Here is a 19984-nt window from a genome sequence, read left to right as displayed (position 1 = left end):
GCCTACTCCGGTGCTCATTTCCTTGACCCATGTCGGTAAGTGTTTGACTTATTCTTCTTATCTTGATCTTTTTACTGCTCTCTTAATATGTTTCGTCTTCAATTTTGCAATGTACCTATCCTGTATCCATTGCCTGTATTCATAGTTGTGCTCTACTTTTCTTTATTTTTCGTGTTCTAAACCAATTACTTGCTCTTAAATCTGTTTTGTGCATCATAATTTGTCCCTAAGTTTTTTGTATTGCTTGTGGTTCTTGCACATTTCCCTGCACACACTCACTCAATGTTTATGGATTTGCAATCTTTCATACTCTTGGACTGTCATCACTGCGTTCGTCACATTGTTGCTTTTCTATATTGTTTTTCTCTGTTACTTTCTTAATTTTTGAATCATGCTATTTTTTATGTTTTTCTTGTTGTATTTCCAAATTTTTTCCTTCAATTCCTATTTCTGTAGTCTCTAGGTTTGGGATTTGCTTTAGAACCTTGTTCTTTAGGAAAATCGAAACAAAATCCCTCTTAGATTTCAAGATCCCTTGCACCAGTGCCTGTTTAGGGATTAAGCCAAGGTCTTCAAACCTATACCAATCATTCTATTGTCCAACTGCTTCTTGCTGAGGTAATGGGTGTGTTTAGATGGAGGGTAGACACCCCAGAAAAACTAGAGCACTTCAGACCGGAGTTCTCTATCCCAGCCGACGTCCATTTGAGGTTAGCTGGGGAGGAGGACTCTATCATGCCTGATGGAGACTCCATGCCCTTCCCTGTTGTTGTATTTATTGAATGTGAACTTCGGCTTCCCCTAGACACTCTCTTCCGAGAGATACTTCACTGCTACAAACTCAACCCCATGCAACTTGCCGTAAACTCATATAGGGTTATTAATGGCATAATTGAGCTAGCACACCGAGAAAAGGCTAGGATAACATGTGCCGATATCCAATTTTGCTATACCATGTGTGGCCTCAAGTCTGAAAAAGACTACATATACTACCTCAAACCTAGGTCCACTGCCTATAAATTAATAGCCGACCTCCCAGACTCTAACAAGGGTGCTGGAGATGATTACTTTATCGTCTCAGGCAACTGGGCTTGATAACGATCTTCACCTGTATCCTCCATGCCGATCAATTTTTAAAGAGGGTGATGGTAAGAACTGGGTCATCCCATAACCTTACTTCTGCTAAGGCCTGTTGACTCTTTTATCCGTACTAAAATGTTTTGTGCTCTTTGTTCTTTGCAACTCTGCCTCAGCCAGCGAAGGATTTCACCAAACCTTTTGCCCCAGTCTTGATCTAAGAAGACTTCTACGTTTAGATATCAATAAGTGCAAGGCCCCTTTGTTACTTAATTCTAGCCCTACCTACAAGTCTGCTTTGCCCGACGTTCCCCGTCGAAGCAAAACTCCCCCATTTGCATCAACTCCATCAGTCGGTTCCTCACCAAGGCCAGATCAGGCCTCTTCTTCAAATCCAGTAGAGCTGTTATCTACATCTGCCCTCCAACTTATCTTGACATCACAGCGCTGACGCCGACATCGACGCCAACGTTGAGCTCTACCAAACGTACCCGCAGGTTGAATTCGTAGCCGCAAGCATCAAAACTCTGAGGCGTTGGCTTACGAGCTGGCAAACCCACCCACTGCACTTCCAGTAATCCGTTTTGGTACCAAAGTCATCGTTGCCGCTACCGCCGAAGAAATGGACCGAGCAAAAATCATTCCAGATGACCTGCTTGTCGAAATTCCCAACATGGTGTCAGTCCATTCGTCCTCTCCTTCCTAATCTCAGCCAAAACCCAAGGCAAAGAGGGTTAAAAGGGCCAAAGCTAAACCTAGTGCCACTGAGGTGGAATCCGAGGATATAATGCCAATTTCAAAATTGGCTGAAATAGAGAAGTCTACATCTGCCGGAAAGAGGCCTATCGAGGCCGAAGCGTCTGACCAACCGCAATCCAAAGATCCGAGGTCCAGCGGATCTTCTGAGCCCTCTGGTTTTTGCGCCGACGCTCCCTAGACTTCATCTGTCACAGTCGGAGATAGACCTCTTCTAGCTAGGGACAGTGCGCTCGACAGTTTGGAAGTCGGTGTCGCTATTTCCACTGTCGTTCTACTCCCAGCCGACATCAATCGGATGGCCAAACTTTTTGAGAAAGAAAACTATGCGATGATAATGCAATATTGTGTCTTGGTAAGTCTCAACACTTGTAGCTTTTGGTTTAATTTCAACTATGGTTTGAACACTTAACGAATTTTCTTCGCATTCTTGCAGGCTATCCAGCAGGGTCACTCTCTTGTAGTCAAGGCCGAGGACTTCAAGAAAGAGCTGACCCACAAAACAAAGGAGGCAACCAAGCTCTTGTCTTCACTAAACAAAGTTGAGGCTCATATCTGAGGTCTTCTGGATCAGGCCAAGGTTGCTGAGTCAGCCTTAAAGAAAGTCGAGGACCGTGCTAAGGCCTCTGAAAATGTTGCCGAGGTTGCTCAGGTCGAGGCAAAAGAGGCCAAGGAGAAAGAGGCACAAGCCCAGGCCGAGCTCCAAACAGCACTTGCTACAAAGGTGGCCGAAATCAAAGCGGCCAATGAGAAGGCCTACGCCAAAGGGGCAGCCAATGTTCGTGACGCTTACAAAAAGCAAGTCAACTAGGAATGCAACAAGGGTTACACCCTTGGCTGGATGGCTGCCTTGAAGGAGTTGGCAATCCCCGAAGACTCGCCTCTCTAGGACAAAAGCCGACTTATACTGCCATTCTCTCCCGTTCTAAGCCAGTCTGAGGATGAAGCTGAGGGGAAAAAAGAAGCCGAGGTCGAAGCTGATGCTGAAGGCTCTGTTGGGGCCAAGTCCCCAATCCTAAATGAGCAAGTTCTAGACTTGACTCTTGACGAAGAGGATGAGGTTCAAAAGACCACTTCCGAGGCCGAGGTCGAGACTACCAACAAGAGCCTAGATGATACCTTGCGTGAGATCGATGCTGAGGTCCAAGCTGAAAGGTCTGCCTAGCTGCCTGCTGAAGTTGACATAATGCCAATTACTGAGGCAGGGCAGATTGTGGAAAATGCATGAACTTAGGATTTTCCTTCTTTTTATACTTTTTCTTCTTACTTTTGAACAGTTGTAATATTTTGCTATCTGAGCTTTTCTTTTTGGCCAATGTGCCCATTTGTAATTCGAACAAGTAGTTTCCTTGGTCAGGCCGAAGTCCCTTTAACTTTGAAATAGTTTCTTCTGTAAGTTCATACTCTTTCCTTTGGCTATATGTTTACTATTTTCCTCTTTATGCCTTGCATGTTTGTATGTTTCTCTATACTTGGAATATTTTTTGTATTTCTTTAAAGTATACCTTAACTGTATAATAACTTCAGGATAAAACACCTCGGATATAAACCTTGACTGTTTGCCTCGGCCAACAATTGGAATACCTCGACTAACACTTAAAAATATTAAAATATTTTTACAAGTGTTGTTCAATAAAGCATTGCTTTTTTACCTCCATATACTATCTTCTATTAAGACTTCACCCTTTTCAAGCTTTGACAACTTGGTTGGTTACCTCGGGTAATATGTATCTCAGATACTTTATTCATAATTACCTTGGCGAACTGCAACTTGTAAATTTCCCTGTAGTTTCAACAAGTGTTAAGCCCATTTAAAAAAAAATGGAAAATTTCAACAAGTCCCAAACTCTTGCTCTCAAGTTTATTTATCATTTTTGCTCCCTGCCGCCTAATGTGAACCTAAGTTCTACTTATGTTCACATTAAGCACGTGTCTATGGTCTTTTTCCGAAGTCAGATTCAAACAAAGATTAGCTGAGGTGTTTCAACCTTGGTTACTCTGTTAATCTAACTGAAACGAGTTTAGTTCCATTTTGAGTTTGCCCTTGCCGACATGGCAAGTCCAGGTTAATTCAACTTAGTTCAACTCTATTATATGCAAGTATAATTCAACTCTGCCATATAATAAGTCTAAGTCATTCGTCATGTTTCATTCAGAAACATCGCCAACTTAGTTCAACTCTATTATATGCAAGTATAATTCAACTCTGCCATATAATAAGTCTAAGTTATTCGTCATGTTTCATTCAGAAAAATCATCATAGGACTAGTTAGTTCTATCGCACAAATTTCAAATTCAAAAATCAAACTAACATTTTATTACTTCAGCTAAAAAAATTATGACAAACTGTGCAGAAAAAAAAAACTAAAGATAGAAAAACTTCAAGTAGCAAGTTGTAGACACCCCATTTTTGACCGTCCTCAAGACTTGGATGTCACCGCTCGAACACTCGGTGATCATCCATGTTCGTGTTCGTCTTGAGTTCCCGGAGGTCTTGGCTACGTGCCTTGCCTCAGGACCTCTCGACTCGACTATTTTATGTCTGGTTTTGCACCAAACACTTGTGTTTTGCCTTGAAGGGGCAGGGAATGCCTTGTAAGGCATCCCCACACATCACCGACCATGGCTCGAGGCCACCGGCCAGTGATTTTATGCCATCGGCAATATATATTGCCGGTCGACATTCTTTGTTGCCGATCGGCCATTTATTTTGTCAAAGTGGCAATTTTTGATGGCCGATCACTGTTCATCTACTTTTAGTAGATATTTTGTGCCAGCTATCACTCTGTTCCCCTCCATATACATGTATGGGGGGATTTCCCTCTTGGATGGCTTGTTTTGGAAGCTTTACAAAAGGGAGTCGCCTATAAGAAGAGGTCTCCTCTCTTGGCATTAGGGGTAGAAAAAATTGTTAGAGGAGCTCTGGTTCTAGGTTTAGGGTTTTATATCTATCATATATCTATATCTCTCATTCTCTTGTATTGTGTGTGTTTAAGCCTTAGTTTTGTACACAAACACACACTACCACACCTTTCCTTGGAGCTGAGGCCCTTGAGGGTTGTTTTTAGAGTTTTGAAGTTGATTTCAACCTCAAGAAGCTGCTGGAGCTCCATTGTTGAAGAAGGTCTACAAGGGTAATCACTTTTCCCTTTTATCCCCCCATTTTTGCACACTACTTTTACCTATCTTGCATCTGTTTTTTGACTTTGCATATAATACGTAAAAGTTCTGTTTTTGAGGCCTCTAAATAGTTTGTTAAGGTTGCTTCAAGCTTTGGGGTTGTTTGACCCCTCTTAAGCCTTGTAAGGCTCCGTTTTGTGCTATTTTGTGTGAGCTCCGGGACCATAGTGTTTGGGCCTCCTCACTACTGAAATCTTGAGAGATTTCAAAGGTGAGGATGGTGCCTTGAGGTCCTAAGAAGGAGAGGGCCACCCCCTCTCCTTGTTGTCCTTGAAAAGGGCACTTTTTGCCTCTTGAGGGAGCACCTAGCTTAGACTCATGTTGACCATGCCTTGGCTATTTTTTATGCTTATTATGTCATATTATAGCATTGTTGTATGTTGGTTTTGGTACACCATGCTTGCTTAGCATACATGCCTTGTAATGCCATTTTGTTACCTTAACATGCCTTAGGTTGTAAACCATTGTTCTAGCATGCTTTAGGCTTAGCTTTGTGAAGCTTTCATGTTTATTTTGCCATGCTTAAGGTCTGTCCTTAGTTGTTTGGGTCGACTTTAGCATGCATTGCATAGCCTCTTTGCATTTTAGCTTGTAGGCTTCAAGTATATGAGTGTATAGCATGCATTACTTACCTTGATTTAGTGAGTTGGGACTATTTTCCATGTCATTTCAGTCCACTTAGCATGCTTGTATACTTGCATTTCATGGCTCTTTAATGTTTCAAGGGTTTGTGTTCCATGCTCCTTGAAAGTGCATTTGTGCATGCTTCCATGTGTAAGTCATTTAGATGTCATCTAAGTGGTTTTTAGGGTTCATTTTGACATGCTAAAACCCTGATTTTAGTTGCTTAAATCATGCCATGTTTGGTCTTGATAAGTGTAGTCCAATGCCTCTTTGGTGAGCCTTAGGCGTTGGGCTTGGTTGCATGATATGCTTGCTTTGTTTAGTTGGTTTGGCACCTCCCATAGCATGATTTTCAGAGCTTCATTTGCATGTTAATTGTCCATGCTATGCCTCTTTTAAAGTGCGCTTAAAAGTTGCCTTTATGTGCTTAAATGTTGGTCCATGTTGTCATGTATGCTTCCATGTGCATTTGGCCTCATTTCCTTGGTTGATGGCCACTGTTTTGGGCTTCCTTAAGGACTGCCCAAACGAGTTTAAGTCCATCCTTTGCTTGTTTGCATGCTTACCTTGCATGTTCGCTTACATGCTTGTATAAATGCATTATATGCCCATGTTACATGCTAGTTCACATGCCTAGGTTGCACTCCATCTAGCATGCATGCCTTGTTCCTTGATTTAGTGATGGGAGTTGGGCCTTTGTTTGTTGGTTTGCATTGCATTTGAAATCAACATGCATAACTTGGTCTCTTGGGCCATCACGCATTGAAATGCGTGATTGATGGTCCGAGAACCAAGGACCATGCCCCTTTGAGTCATAAACATGATAAGGGATATGGTTGGTGCATACATTGCTTGAATTGCATTGCCATGCAAAGCTCTGTCATCTGCTGCTGTCAAACAGATTTTGCAAGAACTTTTTGCCGATAGACTGCACAGAGTGCCGACCAGCAATCCATCTGTGGCCGATGGATTCATTTTTGGCCGATCGACACTAAATCACAGCCGATGATGATTCCCTCCAGTCGGTGGCATTCCCCAACATCCAGTGAGCACATCCTGAGACTTTGGCAGTCTTCAGAGAAGCAGAGCAGGGAAAACAGAGGCGGCTTGTGCATGGCACTGGACTTCCGAGCAAGACCCGAGCATGCGTGCATTGGACCATCTTCCCGAGGCCCCTTTTTATTGTTTTTCTTAGCTTAGTTAATTTGTTAATTAATTAGGTAATTTGTAATAATTAATTAGCTTGCGAGTTAGTTAATTTGTATTATTCTTCAGTCCCTCCGAGCGAGGGCGAATTTGTAATAAGTGTGGGTGAGTGTGTGCATGTCTTCCAACCCCCACTTCTTTCTCTCTTTTACTTACCTGCTTTGATGGTTAGTAATAGGTCATGTTTAATTTAGCATACCTTATGCTACGCATGCGTGCATCATTCATCAGTATTGCATGAACCGAGCTCGGCGCATCATGCTAACAGCATTAGTATCTCAAATCTAACTTGAATAGATGCTACCTGTGCATTTTCACATGTCATTCATAGACTAGCCGAGCCTGCTCTAGTGACATTCCGTATGCGTTGCATTAGGCATTTAAACATGGACTTGGATCATGCATTGATTGCTAACGAGTTCTTTGTTTTGGCACGGAGTACGATGTAAGTATTTATGCTTTAGCATCTCGTATGAGTGTAAATGTTAACATGACAGTATGCTTGCCATGCGGCTATATGTTTACATGATATTACTGCTTAAATGCCTGTGGGTGAAGGTTGGATTGTTTGAGTTGGAACAACTCATTGAAATCCGTGTTTTTTAACCTACTTACAAGTAGCAAATTTCAAATTGTTTTCCGAACAAACGAATATGTAATGTTTCGTTCCAACCTAGGCGATTTGGTCTATACTTGTTTGCTGCGCGCATGACATAGTAATTCTAGGCTAATAACCGGAATAAGAACACATAACGTTTTCAAAAACGGATATCACGGTTAGTAAAGGCCGATCTTCGGATCGGGCGAGAGGGGGTGCTCATAGCTGACATTCCCCAATCGTACCCAAGCTCCCGAGCCGAGGCAACTTTGGTAATGACAGACACGTGGCCTTTGGCACCGAGTCAGGGTTTCCTAAATTCCCCCATAAAAAATATTTAGGTGGCGACTCTGTATCTGGCAAAGCAGTTCATGTTTGGCACTTCTTTTTCAAAATCTGTTTTCTCAAAATGATTTACCGGATTTGGACTCTTTAGTTCAGATTAAAGACCGTGACAAATTGAGTCCGATCTGTAGCACGAAGGCCTCACGCGGGCGCGTCTACACAAGTGTTCCAGGGTCTTGGCAACTCTTTTCCCTCAGTGTTTTCAAGCCGATATGCCCCATTGCCAGCAACCGAGATGATTCTATAAGGCCCCTCCCAGTTTGGGCCTAGTTTCCTCTCCCTGGGATCCTTCTTGTTGTCGACGACCTTTCTCAAGACGAGGTCCCCAACCTTGAAATCTCTTGGGTTGACCTTCTTGTTGTAAGCCCTAGCAAGTTGTTGCTGGTATGCCCCTAGCCAAATTGCTGCTCTTTCTTTTTTTTCCTCCAGTAAGTCTAGATCTCAGGCCAGGAATGCCTCATTAGTCCCATTCTCTAATCCCTGGGTTCTGATTCCAGGGATGCCGACTTCCAGTGGGATAACTGCTTCAGTGCCATAAGCCATAGCAAAAGGAGACTCCTTAGTTGATCTTCTCAACGTAGTCTAATATGCCCAAAGCACATTAGGTAACTCTTCCACCCACTTCCATTTTGTTGTCTCCAGCTTTTTGTTGATCCCATCCAAGATAGTCTTATTGGATGCTTCTGTCTGACCATTGCTCTGAGAGAAGCTTGGAGTGGAGTACTAGTTCTTGATTTTAAACTTTGCATAGAAGCTCTTGATTAGCTTACTATTAAACTGTGTACCATTATCTGCTATTATTGCTCTTGGGATCCCAAACTTGGTGATGATGTTCTTCCATATGAAATTCTTCACATCAATATCTCAAATCTTCGCAAAGGGTTCAGCTTCTACCCACTTCATGAAGTAATCAATTGCTACTAGCAGAAAATTCCTTTACTCAGTTGCTTGGGGCAGTTGTCCAACAAGATCCATGCCCCACTGGGAAAATGGCCAAGGGCTGGATACTGGGTTCAAATCTGCTGCTGGTTGATGTATCAAAGGTGCAAACTTTTGATATTTTTCACATTTTCTGACATAGGCTTCAGCATCCTTCTGCATGTATGGCCACCAATATCCTTGGGATATGGCTTTATGGGCTAGTGATTTGCCCCTAGCATGGCTTTCACAGACTCTTTCATGAATCTCATACAAGAAGTCTTCAACCTGGGAGGGATGCATGCATCTTAAAAGGGGCCCAATAAAGGACCTTCTGTAGAGATGGCCTTCTGATGTTAGGTTGAACCTGGCCAACTTCAGTCTGGTCTTGTGTGCCTCTTTTCGGTCATCTGGCAGCTTGCCGTCTCTTAGGAATATCACTATTACATCATCCAACTTGGACCCATCTTCACACACATTGTTTCATACTCTGTGATCAGTGGTTCCACACTTGGGCCTGACAAATAATCGACCATTATTGTCCTTGCCTCTCCTGATTTTATTGCACTAGCCAGGTTAGCCAAGGTATCGGCATGACTATTATCATCTCAGCTAACCTATTGTAGTTGGTAATCCTAAAACAAGGCTAGCAGTCTAACAACTTCTTTGACATAGGTTATCATTCTTTCATCTCGGGCTACATACTCGCATGGTGCCTGATTCACAATAAGTTGGGAGTCACAGAAGACTACCACCTCATCGGCTTCCATCACTGCGGCTAACCTCAACCCTGCGATTAGTGCCTCATATTCTACATCATTGCTTGAGGCCTTGAACCCCAAACGAATAGATTGCTCTATTATTCGCCCATCTGGTGATACTAACGCTACTCCTGCCCCCGCTCCTTGACTGTTTGTACTTCTACCAACAAACAGGCGGAAGGAGTCGCCGATGTAGATATCGCAACGCTTTGGTTTTTGTACCTTCTTATGCTATTCTGATGTAGGGTTTTTCGTTCCCAACTGGGTTTCTTCTTGTTCCCCTGGATACCCTAAGCCGCAGCTCACTGGAGCTCGACATGGGATGGCACCAGGTGTGAACTCGGCCACAAAGTCGGCCAGAACTTGGCCTTTAATTGCCGTTCTGGGCCTAAACTCTAAGTCATATTGGCCCAAAACTACTGCCCATCTAATTACCCTACCTGTCAGATCTCCTTGCTGCAACAGGGATTTCAAGGGATGCTCGGTCAACACCACAATCTTGTGGGCCTGGAAATAATGATTCAATTTTTTGGAAGCCATCACTAAGGCCAGTGTTAATTTTTCTAGGGGTAAGTACCTGGTCTCTGCACTTGCTAAGGTTTTACTAACATAGTATACTGCCCTTTGTTCTTCCTTCTCTTCTCTGGTTATCACTGCACTCACTACGTGCTCCCAAATAGCCAAGTATAAGAATAGTTCCTCTCCAGGTATTGGATTTGACAGAACTGGAGTTGTTGTCAGGTACTTTTTCAAGTCGGCCAAGGCGATTTCGCATTCCTATGTCCACAAGAAATCTGTGGCCTTTCTCAACAAATTGAAAAATAATTTACACATATCTAAACTTCTGCTTATAAATCTGTTCAGGGTTGCAGCCCTTCCAGTCAACATCTGTACTTGTTTTGCCGATGTCGGGCTTTTCAAGTCCAGGATGGCCCTGTTTGATCTAGGCTTGTCTCAATGCCCCTTCTGGTAACAAGGTATCCTAGGAACTTACCAGATCCAACTTCAAATAAGCATTTCGAAGCATTGAGTTGGAGCTGATATGTACTAAGGATATCAAAAACTGCCTCTAAGTCGGCCAGGTGATTCTCAAGTTCTTTGGCCTTTACGACCATGTTATCGATGTACACTTCTACTGTTTTTCCAATCAGATGTCTGAACATCTTGGTCACCAACCTCTGGTAGGTTGCTCCTGTATTTTTTAACCTGAAAGGCATCACTCTGTAGCAACACAGCCCTTTCGAGGTGATAAATGCAGTTTTCTCCTCATCAGGGGGATACATTGCTATCTGGTGGTATCCCCTGTAAGCATCCAGGAAGCTCATCCTTCCATGCCCTAAAGTGGCGTTTACTAATTGATCAAACTTGGGCAGTGGAAAATTGTCTTTGGGACAAGCCTTATTCAGGCTGGTGAAGTCCATACAGACCCTTCACTTCCCATTTTTCTTTCTCACAACAACTGTGTTTGACAACCAAGTTGGGTAGTTCACCTCCCGAATAGCTTTGGCTTCCAATAATCTGTCCACTTCTTCCTCTACTGCCTCCACATGAATCAACGTCGGCCTTCTTGCCTGTTGAATGACATGTTTAACCGATCTGTCTACATTGAGTCTATGGCAAGTGACCTCGAGGTCAATGCTAGGCATCTCGTATGGTGTCCAGGCAAACACTTCTATGTTTGCTCACAAGAATGCCTCTAACTCTCTTTCCTCCTCCTCGGCCAAGCCTGAACCGAGAATGAAGAAGCGCTCTTCATCCGATTACTAGACCAAAATTTTCTTCAAGGCTTTCTCGCTCTTCTCAGCCAGTTCTTTGTGGACATCATCTAGGATTTCCACATCCTCGTCCTTGATTTTTACTGTTTCTGCCTCTCGTATGTTGCAAGTGGATTTCATTGCTACCATGGAGCAACTCTTTGCTTGCACCTGATCTCCTCTAACCTCCTCAATTCTATGCTCTATTAGGAACCGCAACAGTTGGGGCAATGTTGAGGGAACAACCCTCATTGCATATAACCATGGCCTTCCGAAGATAGCATTGTCAGGGGAGAGGGTATCAATTATTGTAAACTCTATGCTTATCTTCCTGGTGCCTACAACTTCAAATTTATAGCTCCCAGGGGCCATGTCGACGTTCCATTGAACTCGAACATTGGGCTATTGGATTACTCCACATCATCTTGATGGAGGCGAAGTTCCTTGTAACATCGGACATACATGATGTCACAAGAGCTTCCTTGGTCGATCAGAATGTGTCTTACTTGGCATTCCCCAATCTTGAGGGTCACCACCAGAGCATCGTTGTGTGGATGTTACACAATGTCTAGGTCTGCTTCAGTAAAAGACACCATTGGTCCCTGGCACTTGTTTGTCCTAAGCCTTTTCTGCTAGACCTGATACATATACTATAAGTGCCTCACCCTCTGAGTTTCCCCATGTACCTCGTTCTCATTGACCCTTAAGTGAATCGCATTGATCACCCGAGGTCCATCTGCTTGATGTTGTGGTGGTGGTGGAGGTGGTGCTGCTGGTGCCTGGGGCAGTCTTGCCTCATCTTCCCTCATTCTGGCCTCATCTACTAGGTCCCTCAAGTGACCTTGTCTGATCAGATCTTTCAAATACGTCTTTAGGGCTCTACACCCCTGAGTCAAGTGCCCATCCTCATTGTGGTAAGCGCAGTGCTTCCCAAGGCTTCTCCCCATAAATTCGCCAGGAATTTTCTCTGGCGCTCTGTAATATGGCTGGTTCTGGATCATTTGTAGAACTTTATACACCGGGATCTGGAACATAGCGGTGATTGCCTGGGCAGCCCTTAGCCCAGTTTCTTGCCTATTAAATCTAGTAATACCTCAACCTCACTTCGGCAAGCCGTTTTGCTTCCCTTGCTTTAGCGTCTTCGTTCCTCGCGTATCCTCATCTGCTTTGGCATATTTCTCGATCCTTGCCATGAGCTCCTCCATACTTGTAGACACCTCATTTTTGACCGTCCTCAAGACTTGGACGTCATCGTTTGAACACTCGATGATTATCCATGTTTGTGTTCGTCCTGAGTTCTCGGAGGTCTCGGCCACGCACATTGCCTCAAGACCTCTCGACTTGCCTGTCTTGTGTTTGGTTTTGCACCAAACACTTTTGTTTTTGCTTCTGAGGGTAGGAAATGGCTTGTTAGCCATCCCCATACCTCACCGGCCATGGCTTGAGGCCACCGGCCCTGTTTTGTTGCTACCGGCCATTGGTTATGGCCGGTCGGCACTCTTTTCGGTCGGCCGACCATTGTTTTGGTCAATTTGTCATTTTTGGTTGGCCGATCACTGTTCATCTGCTTTTGGCAGATATTTTATGCCAGCTGTGATAGCTGGCATCCATTTTGCACCCCCTCCATATACGTGTATGGAGAGATTTCACTCTTGTTTAGCTTGTTTTGTAAGCTTTGCAAGAGTGAATCTCTATAAGAGGAGGGATTCTCCTCCCACCTCAAGGGTTCCAAGAAGTTCCAGAGGGCTCTGAGATTAGGGTTAGGGTTTGTGTGTCTATCTATCTCTATATCTCCCTCCATTTTGCCTTTGGGTGTGTATAAGGTTGTTTTGTCCTTAGTTTTGCACTAAGACACCTAGTGTTACACCATACCTTGGTTGCTGAGGTGCCAAAGGGTTGCTCTTGGAGTTTTTGAGCTGGTTTTGACCTAAAGAAGGTGCTGGAGTGGTCTTCTTGAAGAAGGTCTTCAAGGGTAAGAACTTTACCCCTTTATTCCCCATTTTTGCATAGGCTTTTATCCATCCTTTCATATGTTTTTAAGCTTAGTGTATAACTAGTAAAAGTTCTGATTTTGAGTTCTTAAAATAGTTGTTTAAGGTCACTTTGGTGTTTGGGGTTGTTTGACCCCTCTTAGGCCTTGTTTGGCCTCATTTTTGTGCACTTTTTGTGAGCTCCAGGACCACCTTGTATTGGCCTCCTCACCACTGAAATATAGAGGGATTTCAAAGGTGGGGATGGTGTTTTGAGGTCCTAAGAAGGAGAGGGTCATCCCCTCTCCTTGTTGTCTTCAATACTTGTCATTTTAGCCTCATGTGTGAGCACCTTTCTTGAGTTCATGTTGGCCATGTCTTAAGTAGTATTTGTGCTTATTTTTCCATGATATAGCACTGTTTTTAGTTGGTTTAGACACACCATGCATGCTTTGCATACTTGTCTTGTAATGCCATGAAATTGACTTAACATGCTTTGTGCTTTGAGCCTTGTTTTTAGCATGATTTTGGCTTAGTTTTGTGAAGCTTTTATGCATGTTTTAATGTTCTTGAGGTTTGATTTTGGTCATTTGGGTCATCCATGACTTGCTTTGTATAGCTACCATGCAATGCCCCATTGTAGGCTTTGAGTATTGGATCCTCTAGCATGCTTTTCTTGCACCATTTCAGTGGTTTGGAACCACTTATCATGTCATTTCAGTCCATATAGCATGCTTGTATACTTGCATTTATGGCTCCTTTGATGCTTCAAAAGGTTTATGTTTTATGCTCCATGTTTGGACCATTATGTATGCTTCCATGTGTAGGCCATTTAGATGCCATTTAAGTGTGTTTTGGGCTTTGTCTCGACCTACATTGGGACTGTTTTGAGTCCCCTCGACCCTTTGGGACTTGCCTTGTACGGCCATGGTTTAAGTCCCTTTGTTAGCTTTGAGCCTTGAACCTTGCTTGCATGCTTTGATTGCTTTGTTTAGTTGGTTTGGCACCATCCTTAACATGATTTTTAGAGTTCGCCATGCTTGTCATTGGTCCATGATCATCTCCTTTTAAGTGTGCTTAAAAGTCCCCTCTTTGTGCTTAAGCGTTGGACCATGTTCGCATGCATATTTGTATGTAAATTTGCCTTCATTTCCATAGCATTTTGGCTACTTATTTAGACATGGCTAAGGCTTGTCCATATTAGTTTAAGTCCACCGTTTGTATGTTGTTCAAATGTTGTTATATTGCTTCATGCTTGTATGTTTTGGTTGCATAGTGTTTTGCATGCTCATTGCTCGCATTATTGATACATGCTTAGCTATATTGCATTTTGTTGCATTGCTTGAGCTATATAGCATGTTGTTGCATGCTTAGGTTGTAATGCATTTGGCATGCATGCTCTCTTTTAGTTGCCTAACATGTTGTTGCATGTTTTGCCATTGATATGTTGTTACATGCTTGCACGCTCATATTGCATACTTAGCTCGCATGCTTAGGTTGCATTTTGCATGCATGCCTTGCCTCTTGAATTGATTGTGATGGAGGTTGGGCCTATTGTTTGTTTTGGTTTGCATTTCATTTGACACCAAAATGCACAACTTGATTTTTTGGGCCATCATGCATCGGAATGCGTGATTGGTGGCCCGAGGGTCAAGGGCCATCCTCCTTTGAGTCATGAATATGATAAGAAGTGTGGTGGTGCAAACATTTGCTTTGAAATGTATTGCCATGCCTTGTTTGCCCTCTACTGCTCTCAAAACTGGATTATGCAGGAAGATATGGTCGACCAACCATTCCCAGTGCCGGCCGACTAAATATCTGTGGCCGAGAGCCATACCAATGGTCGATGACCAGCTTCCCCTGGCCGGTGGTGTTTCCTCTTGGTCGGTGACCTTCCATAGTGATCAGGAAGTGATTCTGGAGCATCATTGAGACTTGCACAATTTTCAGAGGAGCAGAGCAGGGTAAACAGAGGCAGCTTGTGCATGGTGGTGGATTTCTAAGCGAAGCTGAGCACGCATGCATTGGACCCTCTTCCCGAGGCTGTTTTACCACTTTATTAGCTTAGTTAATTTGCTTAACTAGTTAAGTGGTCTGTAACTATTTAATTAGCTTGTTAGTTAGTTAAATTTGTATCCCTCCGAGAGAGGGCGAATTGGGTAATAAGTGTACGTATGTGTGATGCATGTCTTCCAACCCCACTTCTTTCTCTCTTTTACTTAGCTGCTTTTGATGGTTAGTATTAGGGCATATTTCAATTAGCATCCTTATGCTATGCATGTGTGCATTCATTCATTTGTATTGCATGCACCCGGCTCGGCACATCATACTAATCGCATGGTATTTCAAATCTAAACTTGAATGCATGTTATCTGTTGCATTTCACATGCCATCCATAGATTAGCCGAGCCTATTCTAGCTGCATTTTGCCTGCGATGCATTAGCCATCTTAACATGGACTTGGATCATACATTAGATTACTAACATGTTCTTTGTTTTGGCTTGGAGTACACTATGAATGTTTTATGTTTTAGCATCTCGCATGTATGTGAACGTTAACATAAAAGCATGCTTGCCATGAGGCTAACTGCTTAGTTAATTTACTGCCTGAATGCTTGTGGGTGAAGGTTGGATTGTTTGAATTGAAATAATTCATTGAAATCCGTATTTTAGCCTACTTGCGAGTAGCAAACCTCAAATCATTTCCAAACAATGGATATACGATGCTTTGTTCCAAATTAGGCAATCTACTCTATACTTTTGTGTTGTGCGGGTCACATAGTAATTCTAGGCTAATAACCGGACTAAGAATGCATAATGTTTTCAAAACTAGATATCATGGTTAGTAGAGGCCGATCTTTGATCGGGCGAGCGAGGGTGCTCATAGCTGACCTTCTCCAATCGTATCCAAGTTCCCGAGCTGAGGCAACTTTGGTGATGACGGACACGTGGCCTTAAGCAATGAGTTAGGGTTTCCTAAATTCTCCCAAAATAAATATTTAGGTGGCGACTTTGTATCTGGCAAAGCAGTCCATGTTTGGCACTTCTTTCTAAAAATCAATTTTTCAAAACGATTTGCCGGATTTGGACTCTTTGATGATTCATCGGTCTTGCATTGCACTTTGCGAGATTAGATACAAGACCATGACTATTTGAGTCCGAACTGTAGCGTGAGGCCCACGGGCGCGTCTACAATTTCTGGCGACTCTGCTGGGGAGTTTAGAGAGCTTGACTCGAACTCATGATATCTTGTTTTGATTACACTTACGTGTTTCTTTGCATTGCATGTGCATTGGTGCGCCTAAGTCACAGTGTTTTCCGTTTACTATTCCTGAACGGTTTGCCGGAGGCTCGCTTCGAGAAGTGTGCCGTAAGGTTGACCGGTTACGGGCTCTGCCACGATGGGAACACAAACCCCGGTTGTCACCGGGGCACCCTTTGGACCATTCGACCTAGTGCATATTCGGAATCCATAGTGACCATTCCAAGCTAGGACAGGTTGCTCACCTGATTATAGGTTGTTTGAAACCACTGCGTGCGTAGTGGAGCCCTAGCTCTTGACAAAATAGGACAAGGAAACCCTACCCCAAAATAGAAGCGTTTCGGCTCTTGCTTGCTTGTTATGTGCTTTTTGAGTTGACCTCTACAGGGGATGCATATATCAGTTTACAAGTCTGAGTATCAGGCCTGAGGGTATCAATATCAGTGTTTTGAGGAATCAGTTATATCTGTGGGAATCAGATTCAATTTTTGAGGCAGTGATTTTGGGGAACAGTGATCAATGGTAGAGTACGGTTATTCAGCTATGCTTGTGTCTGTTCTGATTGGGCCAAAATGCTGCGTGTTTTCTCTTTCAGTTCAGAGATCTAGTACAGAATAGCCAGTGTTCTTCTTTGTTGTGGCAAGACAGACGTCTGATCCGTCAGTCACCGTTCAGTTCAGCGGACTTATGATGACGTAAAGTTCAGAGGAAATTGTGGTTATGGCAACCGCATTAGACCAAGGAATCATCTTGCAGGATGAGACCAATGTTGATGAACCGCATCCGCCCAGGTCGCCTGTCGCACACCCGATCTAAACATCCCAGTTATTTCAGGCTCGTGAGCCCACCACGTTTGAGTTGATGGGAATGATTAGTAACCTTCAGAGGTCTATGGCTGATCTCACCTACGGAATGTCGGCTTCGCCACCAACCACATCGTATGCTGGGAATTTTTTACCACAGGAGCCCCCGCTACTAGGGCGAATTGTGATCGAGCTCAGCCAACCTGAGGTTGTTTCAAGCTATAGCAATGACGTGTCAACAACAACCGGGTTTCGCTCTGATATAGCAACCCAAACCCTCGATCAAGCTGAGGCTGGAGGCAAGAATAAGATGAAGGCAGACACTCATCCCATTGAACAACTGCTGTGGGCAGTCGAGGCTTTGAAAGCCAAGGGGTTCAGTAAACAGCAAGTATCCGCAGTTATGACTAAGACTGTGGATGATGCTTTCCCCACTCCAACCGAGGGCAGTTCAAGCCAAGCGAAAAATCGGGATAGGCTCCGTCATGCCAGAACAGTTCCTTCTGCTCCTAACTCTGCACCTGAAAAAGATCAGAAAGCCAAGGCAGTGCCTGCCGACCCTTTCGCTAGTGTGTCTAGCAAGAATCCTCAGACTTCAAAGTACCTACCCCGAGGGTGCAGAGTTTTTCATGCTCTCTACATGCCTTTGTCTAAAGCACTTCAAATCTTGGCGGAAAAGGGTCATCTCGAAACCTCTTGAGCCTCGGCCTCTCCCCAGTCATCTTCCAGCGGGCCATGATGCTACTCAATACTACACGTATCATCAGCAGACCGGTCACAGCACCGACAACTGTTTTCGTCTCCGCCATGAAGTGCAAGATTTGATTGACAATGAGGTCATCCTCCCGCCAAGCTCGGCAAAGTCTATCACCGCCGGGTTGTTGGATTTTGAGTATAGTGCGAGTATGTGATCAAGGGTTAGACCACCTGCGGGCGGCACTCAGTTTGCTTTAGATGCGGCGTACGGCACGCACTGTGTTGAGCATTTGCGAATGCAGTTTTTTGTAATTTCTGGCTTGGGTGTCAAGTCAGTGCTCTATTTTTGTTTTGAGTCTATCTCTTTGTCTTGAGTCAGTCTTTTTGTTTAAGGGTCTGTCTTGTTGTATCGAGTCAGTCCCATTATATAGAAATCAAGTGATTCCAGGGTTGTTGCCTCGGATATCATTATTTTGTTTTGTAATTATCCTTTTTCTTTCTTTTGAGTCTATCTCTACTGTGGAGCCAGTTGCAACCAGGAAATCTGAATGAAACAGCTATGGCTATCATGTTTCCATGCTTATTGCTACTTTGAGCTAGTTGCGCCAGAGGATTTGAATGAAACTGCAGTACATCTCACCTGCTTTTCTGCACCTCGAACTCATTGCATTGACCTAAGTTTTTTCCAAACTTTTGTTAAACACTATAGTGATGAAAACGAAGAGGAAGGAATTTCTCGGGATTTGCAAAACTTTGATCAATTGAGAGAAAGAGAGGCACGCTAAGCCCTTAATGATTAAGATCGTGTTTATTAACGTGAGTACTGAGAAGGACCCTGGCTTGATCCAGATTGGTTCCGCACTGTCTTCAGCGTGAGCGATTAGTCGCTTTCTTAAAAAATTTCAAAAGACGTTTTGCGCAGTCTTGTGAAGACCGGTGTGGAATCGCTCTTGAGATTGTGCAGCCTAGGATTGCTCTCAGCCTCAAGGTTCAACCCCTTTGCTTTCAAACCTTGAACGTGCATTCAGAATGTTCAATGGCCAAACCGCAATGTGAGGCCCGTGTGGCCAAATTCGAAGTAGCCCTCGAACAAGAGGCACCAAAGTCAGATCAAGAAGATCAGATGTTGTCAAGGCAAGCTTGTGAAGCTAAATCAGAAGCACCCCTCGAACTAGGGGCAATAATGTCCAATGCGCCCGAAGATGGATCCTTCCGCAAATCAATACAATGGCCGTTCTCCTGGATTCAGATGGCTTCAAAATCCTAAAACCATTTGGCATGGACAAAGCTACACTTTTACCCTTGAGAGGCTCGCTGGGCCGAAAACCCGAAAGGGCGACCCAGGCAAAAGTTAGAGCAAAGAAAAGAACAAGAAAAAAAGAGAAAAGAGAAAACAAAATTCAAAGACAAAAAAAGTGAAAATGAAAAAAGAAGAAAAGAAATAAAAAGAATTGAAAAGAAAAGAAGAACAAAGCTCGCAAGGTTAGAAACCCGGAAGGGTGGCCTTGGCAAAAGTTAGAGCGTAGAAGGTGAGGGTTAATACATGAGTGTACCTAAACCGGAACTACGTAAGGCTTGATTCCCATGTTTGGAATACGTAGGCAACTTCATCCTGAAGTCCAGCCACCAACACTTTCAAAGTGACTGTGTCCATATATTGGTTTTGACCATCTTCATCTTCTCTTTATCTGAGAGTTTGATTGTGATCATCACTAATGAGGACTGTTTGCAGTATGCTGCGGCGTTATCCAGACAAGGGGCAACTTTCCGTTGCCATGAGTCGCCATTCAAACAAGGGGCAACTTTCCGTTGCCATGCAGCTCTCTTCAGGTAAGGGGCAATTTTCCTTCGGATCCGAGGTTGTGCATCTCGAGAGTAAGTTTCATGCTCGTTGAGCATTGGCTGTTTTCCAAAATGGTTTTTGAGATTTTTTACTGAGGTTGACTATTTTCTCGAAAATTATTCCGTCTTTTCCAAAACTAGACCATTTTCTTAGACCCAAAAAAGAAAAATTTTCAGTGCTCATAGCCTGAC

At 43.6% G+C, this 19984-nt stretch overlaps 1 protein-coding gene across 7 annotated transcripts in view; it reads left to right on the top strand.

Annotated features, from left to right (window-relative positions):
* LOC114266388 (E3 ubiquitin-protein ligase MBR2-like) overlaps nucleotides 1–19984 on the top strand; it is a 282653-nt gene that overhangs the window by 162995 nt on the left and 99674 nt on the right. The gene's annotated exons all lie outside the window — the stretch shown is intronic.

The sequence above is a fragment of the Camellia sinensis genome, chromosome 2 (assembly GCF_055761805.1).
Source record: "Camellia sinensis isolate YWXY chromosome 2, ASM5576180v1, whole genome shotgun sequence".
NCBI lineage: Eukaryota > Viridiplantae > Streptophyta > Magnoliopsida > Ericales > Theaceae > Camellia > Camellia sinensis.
The sequence above is the reverse complement of the archived record's forward strand: the minus strand, read 5'-3'. Positions and strand labels throughout refer to the sequence as shown.